Raw genomic sequence first — 10691 nt, 5'->3', positions numbered from 1 at the left:
GATTAATGATGGACAGAATCAGCTACATCCAGAAAAGGAACACTGGGAAATGAATGTAAACTGTTATTTTTACCTTCTGAATCCAATTCTTCCTGTGCAACAAAAAATTCGGTTCTACACAAATATATTGTATCTAGAATATACTGTAATATATTTAACATATATAAGACTGCTTGCCATCTGGGGGAGGGGGTTGGGGGAGGAAGGGAAAAAATCTGAATAGAAGTAAGTGCAAGGGATAATGTTGTAAAAAATTACCCATGCATATGTGTAACGTGCTCTCCTGGCAGTTACAATTACTATTCTGTCCTAGACCCACCAGAGCACCTTTGACCACTGTCCTTTGCAGTGTGAACTCTACCCGGCTCGCCTCCTCTGAGGCCTTCTAAGGTCTCTGTCCACAATCTCTTGAATCCATAGCTTAATAACCGGTAGCGCACTCAAGAACAACCACGTGTAATCTTAAAAGCCTTTATTATACCTACTCACATAATGCCCTGACTGATGCCCTGACTTGTTGGTTCCCGAGTGAACACCTGGTCAGAAGACCCATGTGTTCACTACCAAAACCCTTACCTCTTTTGGCTACCCATCTTGGCTTGGCCACCCAGGCTAGGGAGCCAGAGTGAAGAGCACCAGGTTAAAGAGGGCGGTTGCTGCCTGCAGTGGGCTTACATAGGGCCTGTGAGGTCACACACACAGCCAATCAGCGAGAGAGTCACCCATTACGAAGCTATCTCAATATGGCCAGGATCCCGCCCAAGGGCAGTCCTAATATCCACAGAAATTATTTCTGGGCCTCAATCTCCCGATGCACTGTGTCCGCCCATTTAAAGGGCCCTTACACATATGTACTGTCAAAAAAATGTTATAATTATAAAATAAAATTTAAATTTAAAAAAAAAAACAAAAAAAAAAACAAGTATCCCTTCCTATAACTTCCATAACATTTAGGTTCCTGATTCTTGCCAAATCGGTGTCCAATCCCTCAAGACATTTTATTCCTTTCAGCATCTTCACTTTTGGCTTGGGACAAAGTCCACTATTGATACTGACAATTCACTTTTCATTCATTTTCAAGTGAATCACAAAATCTGGACAAGGAAAACAAAACAATCCAACTGGAAAATCTTCAAGATTCAGGTGGTACCATTTCTTATTTCCAGTTGACAAGTCCCTGCCTAACACTATCCTTAATAGATTAATAGACCAAGGAATTTTTTAGACATGGTACATTTTTCTTTTATTAAGGAATATGACAAATATTCTCATAAGATCCTTGTAGGCTAAATGTAGAAATGTGGGCTAGAAGATAACAAGGTAAAGTAAATTAGTAGCTACTTGAACAATTGTGTTGGAGGAGTTTTGATTAGCATACTGATATAGCCTTGTGGGAGATCTCTAGTGCTATGTTGCAGAATTCTTTTGTTTGTTCTACTCTCCAAAACATTTTCATCATTGTCGTGAATGAAGGCATAAGAAAGTATATTCATTAAAACTAAGAAGTATAACTAATATTCTAAATGGAGGAGTCAGGATCTTAAGATTTTAAAAAGCTGAAAATGAGCTCAAAGTAACGGGATGAAATTTAATAGGGATAAAAGTAAATTCTTACCCTTAACTCTAAAAAATAAACTGCATAATTATGAGAATTTAACATAATCCATGTGGATTTAAATTTTTTAAAAATTTATTGATGTCTTCTGTTTCTTACAGTAGCATAGAATATGGTTATCCCTAGTATTCTTCCTCCTTCTGGAGACCATATGGATTTTAGTCAGGGTAGTGCTGGTAAATGTTTAACTCTTCAAAAGATATTTGTGAACAAGACACACTTTCAAATTTAATCTCCATTATTAGCATTTCCTCCATCACTTTCTTAAGTCTAAATAATCAACAAAACAATAAACTAAGCTTTGATTTGCAGCATTTGCCAATTAATGAGGTATAAATGATAAATCTGAAAATTTAACAGTAGTTTCTCCTTAATGGATCAGAGCTAGGTCCAGTAGACTCTGAATTTTTAGTGATCTTCAAGCTCAGTAAGTGTTAAAAGTAAAACAAAACTACCCAAAAGGTTATTGTAATCATGTTATTGTTCAATTGTGTTGGACTCTTCATGACTCCTTTTGACGTTTTCTTGACAATGCTGGAGTATTTTTCCGTTTCCTTCTCCAGCTCGTTTTACAGATGAGAAAACTGAAGCAAACAGGGTTAAGTGACTTGCTGAGGGTGACACATTTAGAAAGTGTCTGAGACTGGATTTGAACTCAAGACCTCATGACTCTAAGTCGGTAGCTCTATCTACTATGCCACATAATCACTCATTGTGATTATAGGCTATGTTAGTAAAAATATAGTCATACCCAGACAAATGCCCATTTGGATTATTAGAATGCAATTTTAGCTGTATAACTTTAATAATCTATTTATTTAACATCCCTAAAAGGACTTTTATTCCTTTGCTTAGAAAGCAGTTGACCTCCCCAAAATAAGGGTCACTCTGGTAACCTTCAGAGTTGTCAAAAATGGCATGTTCAGTTAAGTTCTGCTATTTGAATATGCTTAATTTGATAGTTTGTAATAGTAATAATTTCATGTGCTCCCAAATAAAATGCTAAAGTAGTAACTCTTCCCTAAGTTACCCTCACTTACCTCTTTTGCCTTCTTTTTTAAAATAAAGCTTTTTATTTTCAAAACACATGCATAGTCTTCAACATTCACCCTTGCAAAACCTTGTATTACAATTTTTTTTCTTCCTCCCTTCCCTTCACCCCCTCCCCTAGATAGAAAAGCAATCCAATATATCTTAAACATATTTTGCCTTTCTTCTTGACATCAGCTTGTTCAGTGGTTTTAATACACCATTTGCATTGTTTTCACTTATTTCTTTTGTCTTTCTAATTATTTTCAGGTTTCTTTTCATTAAAGTTTCAAGTGCATAATCACTGAGTGTCAATGGTTCTTAAATGGGAATTAATTTGGGGTTTCATATAAAGATCAGAAAAAAGAACTAGAGACTATTATCCCCAGAAGAGAATATTTAAATAGGATAAGAAAGTTGCCTATAAATATCTGTAGGAATGTTAAGACAGAAGAAGAACTGACTTAAGGAATCCAGTTTCAGAGACAACACTAAGAGTATCTCATGGAAATTAGAAACAAAGAAGATTTTGATATCTCAAATGATGGATCTCACATAGGGGGATAAAGGGAAATATGTAAAGGGATTTGCGAGCCAGAACAAAACAGTAATAATAATATAATAATAATAAATAATATTTATCATTATATTAAATTCTAGTTATTTTTGGAAGTGATTCATAGAATATTTTACTTCAAATGACTTCTAAGAACACTATGATTGCAAATATATATAATAAGAGTTCAGAAAAATTTTAAATTCAAATTGGCTATAGTAGACAAGTCTTGCTTCATGAGAAAGACAAACTTGATCTTGAGCATAAATGGAATTTACATAAAGAGAAGATGGACATTACAAGTGGAAAAAAAACAAAATGAGTCAATAATAAGCAGGACAGATCTAACTGGAACATAGGTAGAGATTGACACAATTAGAAATAAGAGGCTGCCACAACTGTAGCATGGCTATAGTCTTTCTGTACACACCAAGGACATCTTAGTGTACATCTGGGGTTATTAGCACAGACTATTGTTTCAAGTATCTAAATCAAAACTTCATGTTCAAGGACGAATTTCCCGAAGGGTATGCTCTGTTCTCTTTTTATTGTAATCTTTCTAATACTGAAGTGCTGTTAGTTATCAAATGAGTGCAGTGTTCTCATAGGTTTTAACTATTCAAGGGAAAAGCCTTACAGATATCCACTATCTTTGATAGTTATTTATTACAATAAGCTTCAAACCTGAGATAGTCTTTTGCAATCTGCCTGTCTTTCGTCTGGGGAATATCCCTAGGATTTGTATGATAGATATATAACAAATAATATAATTATAGGAATCAGTAGAAGGAGAATTCTGCTGTTTATTTGCTTCCAGACAGACTTTTCTTTTCTTTTTTTCTTTTTTTTTTTTTAGCTTTTTTTTTTCTGGTTATACATGTACATTACTTTTTTAATACACATTTCTTTATGAAACATGTTGGGAGAGAAAAATCAGAACAATAGGGGAAAACCATGAGGAAAAACAAAACAGAAAAAAAGGGGAAAAAAAGTGAACATAGCATGTATTGATTTACATTCAGTATCCATAGTTCTCTCTCTGGATGCAGATAGCATTTTCTATCCAAAGTTTATTGGGATTGTCTTGAATCACTGAACCACTGAGAAGAACTGTCTTTCATAGTTGATCACTGAATAATCTTGCTGTCACTATGTATAATGTATTCCTGGTTCTGCTTGTTTCACTTAGCATCAGTTCATACAAATCTTTCTAGGCTTCTATAAAATCAGCTTGTTTATCATTTTTTTATATATTCAATTACTTTCACATATCATAACTTAATAATTCCCCAACTGATATCTATCTACCCATTAATACCCTATAATATCTACCCATTTTCCAATTCTTTGTCACCATAGAAAGAGCTGCTACAAACATTATTGTATATGTGGGTCCTTTTCTTTTATAAGTTTCTTGAAATACAGACCCTGTAGTGACAATGCTGGGTCAAAGGGTATGCACCATTTTATAGCCCTTTGGGCATAGTTCCAAATTACTCTCCAGAATGGTTAGATATGCTTTGCTTTTCTAAAAGAACTTTTTAGTCTGCTTTCATCTAACCAATCTCTTTTGGTTCTTCTGATGTTCAACAATTCTCCAATTGAATGGGCATACATTCAATTTCCAGTTTCTAGTCACTACAAAAAGGGCTGTCACAAACATTTTTGTACATGTGGACCACTTTCCCTTCTTTAAGATCTCTTTGGGATATAAGCCCAATAGTAGCACTGCTGGATCAAAGGATATGCACAATTTGATAACTTTTTGAGCATAGTTCCAAATTGCTCTCCAGAATGGTTGGATCCATTCACAATTTCACCAACAGTGTATCAGTGTTCCGGGTTTCCCACATCCCCTCCAACATTCATCATTATCTTTTTCTGTCATGTGTAGTGATATCTCAGAGTTGTCTTTTTTTTTTTTTTTTGATGTAGATTTCTCTTTTTTTTAATTTTTATTTTTTTTAATTAATAATTTTTATTATATATATATATATTTTTTTTTTATAATATTATCCCTTGTATTCATTTTTCCAAATTATCCCCCCCTCCCTCTATTCCCTCCCCCCCGATGACAGGTAATCCCATACATTTTACATGTGTTACAATATAGTCTAGATACAATACATGTGTGTGAATATCATTTTCTTGTTGCACAATAAACTTTAGATTCCGAAGGTACATGTAACCTGGGCAGACAGATATTAGTGCTAACAATTTACATTCACTTCCCAGTGTTTCTTCTCTGGGTGTAGCTACCTCTGTCCATCATTGATCAACTGGAAGTGAGTTGGTTTTTCTTTATGTTGAAGATTTCCACTTCCATCAGAATACATCCTCATACAGTATTGTTGTTGAAGTGTACAGTGATCTTCTGGTTCTGCTCATTTCACTCAGCATCAGTTGATTTAAGTCTCTCCAGGCCTCTCTGTATTCCTCCTGCTCGTCATTTCTTACAGAGCAATAATATTCCATAACCTTCATATACCATAATTTACCCAACCATTCTCCAACTGATGGACATCCATTCATCTTCCAATTTCTAGCTACTACAAAAAGAGCTGCCACAAACATTTTGGCACATATATGTCTCTTTCCGCTCTTTAGTATTTCTTTGGGATATAAGCCCAGTAGTAGCGCTGCTGGGTCAAAGGGTATGCACAGTTTGATAACTTTTTGGGCATAATTCCAGATTGCTCTCCAGAATGGCTGGATTCTTTCACAACTCCACCAGCAATGTATTAGTGTCCCAGTTTCCCCACATCCCCTCCAACATTCATCATTATTTGTTCCTGTCATCTTAGCCAATCTGACAGGTGTGTAGTGGTATCTCAGAGTTGTCTTAATTTGCATTTCTCTAATCAATAAGGATTTGGAACACCTTTTCATATTAGTAGAAATAGTTTCAGTTTCATTATCTGAAAATTGTCTGTTCATAGCCTTTGATTATTTATCAGTTGGAGAATGACTTGATTTCTTATATATTAGAGTCAATTCTCTATATATTTTAGAAATTAGGCCTTTATCAGAACCTTTAACTGTAAAAATATTTTCCCAGTTTATTGCTTCCCTTCTAATCTTTTCTGCATTAGTTTTGTTTCTACAAAAGCTTTTTAACTTGATAAAATCAAAATTTTCTTTTTTTGTGATCAATAATGAACACAAAGAAGAACTATAGTTCTTCTTTGGCCACAAATTCTTCCTCCTCCACAAGCCTAAGAAGCAAACTATCCTATGTTCTTCTAAATTTATTTTATAATCTCATTCTTTATGCCTAAATCATGAACCCATTTTGATCTAATCTTGGTGTATGGTGTTAAGTGTGGGTCCAAGCCACATTCTGGGGCCAGAATTCTGGAAAAATTCTTACAAGATGTTAACTCATTGGAATTGATAATACAATGGTTATCTAGTTAATCATGGTGATTAATAGTTCTCTAGTTCAATACATGTACTTAGTACTTAATATAGTTTTACAAGATTGACACCTATTCTATAAGATTCACACCTATGATGATGTAATTATAAAAGAGTTTATAAGCTGGGACAAACTCAGCCAGAGACATTCATTCCATCTCCCACCAATGTGGGGGACCAAAACAGACTCAGGGAAGATAGAGGACTGGAGGCTGGGGCACAAGCTCCCAGAATCAGGGAGACTTCAAGACAGAGACCATCGTGGTGCTCCTCCTGCCTTCCCCACAGAAACCAAGACACATTCTGGAGGACCTCCAGAAAGCTAGCCTGGGACCCAGGCAAGGAAGCAGACTGTGAAGGAGATAATAAAAAACTTTTGGACTTTTTATATCTGGCTATTCTCATGGTGATTACTCTGCTGAAGCTAAAGCTGATCCAGAGATCTCCAGAAAACCAACCAGAAGATAAGAATATGGGATAGAAGATAAGAATAATTACATAATAATTACAAGAAGAACTAAAGCTGTTCATGAGAAGAATCCTTATAGAGTTAAGAAAGAGTCTCATTAAGACTTTTTTTTAGTTGGGGTAATTAAATGGGCTAGTACATCAAAGGGCTGAGCCAGGAGACTGATGAGATTTAAATACCTGTTCTGATTACAATCCTTGTCTCCTTTTGAAAGTTTACCTCCAAGATACAACCATCTAGAAGTGATAGTGCTTCTTGCATTCCTCAGTGTGTGGATCATGCTGTGTGGGGGGGAAAATAACAGCGAAAACCAGAAAACTGGGAATTGTTCAGGTCAATTTTCCAAGAACCTCCACAGCTGTGGATCATAATATCTGAAGGAGTTGCAGGGCAGCCTTTGCTGACACATGTGTTGCAAACTGGGAACAAGATAAATTGGAGGCAGAGGGAAGAGGAGAGAAGTCACACAACTCAATGGACTTTCAGTCAGAGAGGTCAGAAAATAGCAACTGCCTCTCAGTCTCCTTGTATCATCCTCTCACAAGAGGAGATCCATTCTGGGTTGGATCTCCAGCAGTCACTGGAGATTATATAATTTATATAATTATGTAATTTCCAATTTTCCCAGTAGTTTTTGTCAAATAGTGAATTCTTTTCCCAAAAGTCTTTGGGTTTGTCAAACACTAGATTGCTATAGTTATTGACTATTTTGTCCTGTGAATCTAACTTATTCCCCTGATCAACTAGTTTATTTCTTAGCCAATACCAAATGGTTTTGATGACTGCTGCTTTGTAATATAGTTTTAGATCAGGTATAGCTAGGCCACCTTCATTTGATTTTCTTTTTCATTAGTTCTTTTGAAATTCTTGACCTTATGTTCTTCCATATGAATTTTGTTATTTTTTCTAAGTCATTAAAATAGTTTCTTGGAAATCTGATTGGTATAGCACTAAATAAATAGATTAGTTTAGGTAGTATTGTCATCTTTGTTATATTTGCTCGGGCCTATCCAAGAGCACTTAAAATTCTTCCAATTGTTTAGATCTGACCTTATTTGTATGGAAAGTGTTTTGTAGTTTTGCTCATATAGTTCCTGACTTTCCTTTGGCAGATAGATTCCCAAATATTTCATACTATCAACAGTTATTTTAAATGGAATTTCTCTTTGCATCTCTTGCTGTTGGATTTTGTTAGTATAAAAATGGTGAGGATTTATGTAGATTTATTTTGTATCCTACAACTTTGCTAAAGTGTGGATTATTTCTTTTGTTATATGTATGGCCTCTTTAAGTTGATTATTTTTTATTATGGCTTTTTATTTACAAAATATATGCATGGGTAATTTTTCAGCATTGGCAATTACAAAACCTTTTGTTCCAATTTTTCCCCTCCTTCCCCCCACTCCCTCCCCCAGATGGCAGGTAGACCAACATATGTTAAATATGTTAAAGTATATGTTAAATACAATATCCATAGACTTATTTTGTTGCACAAGAAGAATTGGACTTTGAAATAATGTGCAATTAACCTGTGAAGGAAATAAAAAATGCAAGTGGACAACAACAGAAAGATTGGAAATGCTATGTGTGGTTCACACTCATTTCCCAGAGTTCTTTTGCTGGGTGTAGCTGGTTCTATTCATTATTGAACAAATGGAACTAATTTGGTTCATCTCTTTATTGAAGAGAGTCACATCCATCAGAATTGATCATCATATGGTATTGTTGTTGAAGTATAATGATTTCCTGGTCCTGCTCTTTTCACTCAGCATCAGTTCATATAAGTCTCTCCAGGCCTTTCTGAAATCATCCTGTTGGTCATTTCTTACAGAACAATAATATTCCATAACATATATATCACAATTTATTCAGCCATTCTCCAATTGATGGGCATCCACTCAGGTTCCAGTTTCTAGCCACTACAAAGAGGGCTGTTGTGGATTATTTCTAAGCTTTTTAGTAGAATCTCTGGGATTTTCTAAGTATACCATCATATCATCTGCAAAGAGTGATAATTTGGTTTCCTCATTACCTACTCTAATTACTTTAATCTTTTTCATCTCTTATTGCTGAAGTTAGCAAAAATAATAATAACAATATTGAATAGTAATGGTGATAGTGGGCAACCTTGTATCACTCCTGATTTTATTGGGAATGGTTCCAGTTTATCACTATTAAATATGATGCTCACTGATGGTTTTAAATAGATGCTACTATTTTAAGGAAAAGTCCATTTATTCCTATACTTTCTAGTGTTTTTTAATAGAAATGAGTGTTGGATTTTATCAAATGCCTTTTCTGCATCTATTGAGATGATCATATGATTTTTGTTAATTTGGATATTGATATAGTCAATTATGTTAATAGTTTTCCTAATATTGAACCAGCCCTGCATTTCTAGTATAAATCCTTCTTGGTCATGGTGTATTATCCTAGAGATGATTTTCTGTAATCTTTTTGCTTGTATTTTATTTAAGATTTTTGCATCAATGTGATGATGTACTTGTAATAGAGTATTTAAACTGAGGACAAAGTCAGCTACAGACATTCCATCTTTGATCGGCTTCATGGTGGCTCTCCTGACTCCTGCACCTTGAGAGAGAAGACTTGACCAGCCTCTGGAAGAATGCATTCCTCCACTAATACCAAGGCTCATCTGAAGGTCCAGCCCAACCCCAGGTGAAGGAGACAGCCTGTGAAGGAGATAATAAAGACTTTGGACTTCATCCCTGACTATTCTTGTAGTGATTATTCTGCTGAGATCAAGGCTGGTCCTGAGACTTCCAGAAAGGTAACCAGAACATTTCAGAAAGTGAAGAGACTAGTCAGAGAGACCAACTCTTATAATGATAAGAGTACAAAAAAGAAGTTATGAAGGCCTGATATGGGTGGTGTGACTAGAAAGAAGGAGACAGAAAGGAAGGAGAGACATTATGGAGATGAAAATAACAAGATTTGACAACTGATTGTATATATAGAATATGGGAGAGTGAGGAGATAAGAATAACAACAAGATTGCCAACCTAGATGACTGGAAGGATGATGATTATCTTGAATAGGGAAGGTAGTATGAAGGGAAAGGCAAATGAGTTAAATATCTTGGTTTTGAGATACCTATAGGACTTACAGTTTGAAATATCCAATAGGCAGTTGTAATGTCTGGACTAGCTTTCTCTATCTAGATAGATCTCTGGACGAGCCTTGGACTTAATAGGAGAGTCACTGAGAGGATGGTCAGGGGATAGAGTTGAGTCTGGAGTCTGAGCTCAAGCTCACACACTCATACTCTCTCTCTCTCTCCCCAGTCTTCTCAGACCTTAAAAACCTTAGTAAAATTACATCACTGAGTATGTGCTAACTGTAGAAACATTACGTCACCATACTAAGTACTAGGTATAAGTGAATTAGAGAACCATTATCTCATCAATCACACAGAGTAAACACCCTGCTGTAAGTATCCTTGTTTCAAGTATACTTTTCCATTGTTCCAGCCTCTATAGGCAGTTGCTTATATTTGATTAGAACTCAAAAGAGAAACTAGGGTTGACTATCTCTATAGTTGTGAATTTTCTGCACTAAAATTACAGGGTAATTTTATTAAATCC

The sequence above is a fragment of the Sminthopsis crassicaudata genome, chromosome 1, assembly GCF_048593235.1.
Source record: "Sminthopsis crassicaudata isolate SCR6 chromosome 1, ASM4859323v1, whole genome shotgun sequence".
In the NCBI taxonomy this organism is placed as follows: Eukaryota; Metazoa; Chordata; class Mammalia; order Dasyuromorphia; family Dasyuridae; genus Sminthopsis; species Sminthopsis crassicaudata.
The sequence above is the reverse complement of the archived record's forward strand: the minus strand, read 5'-3'. Positions refer to the sequence as shown.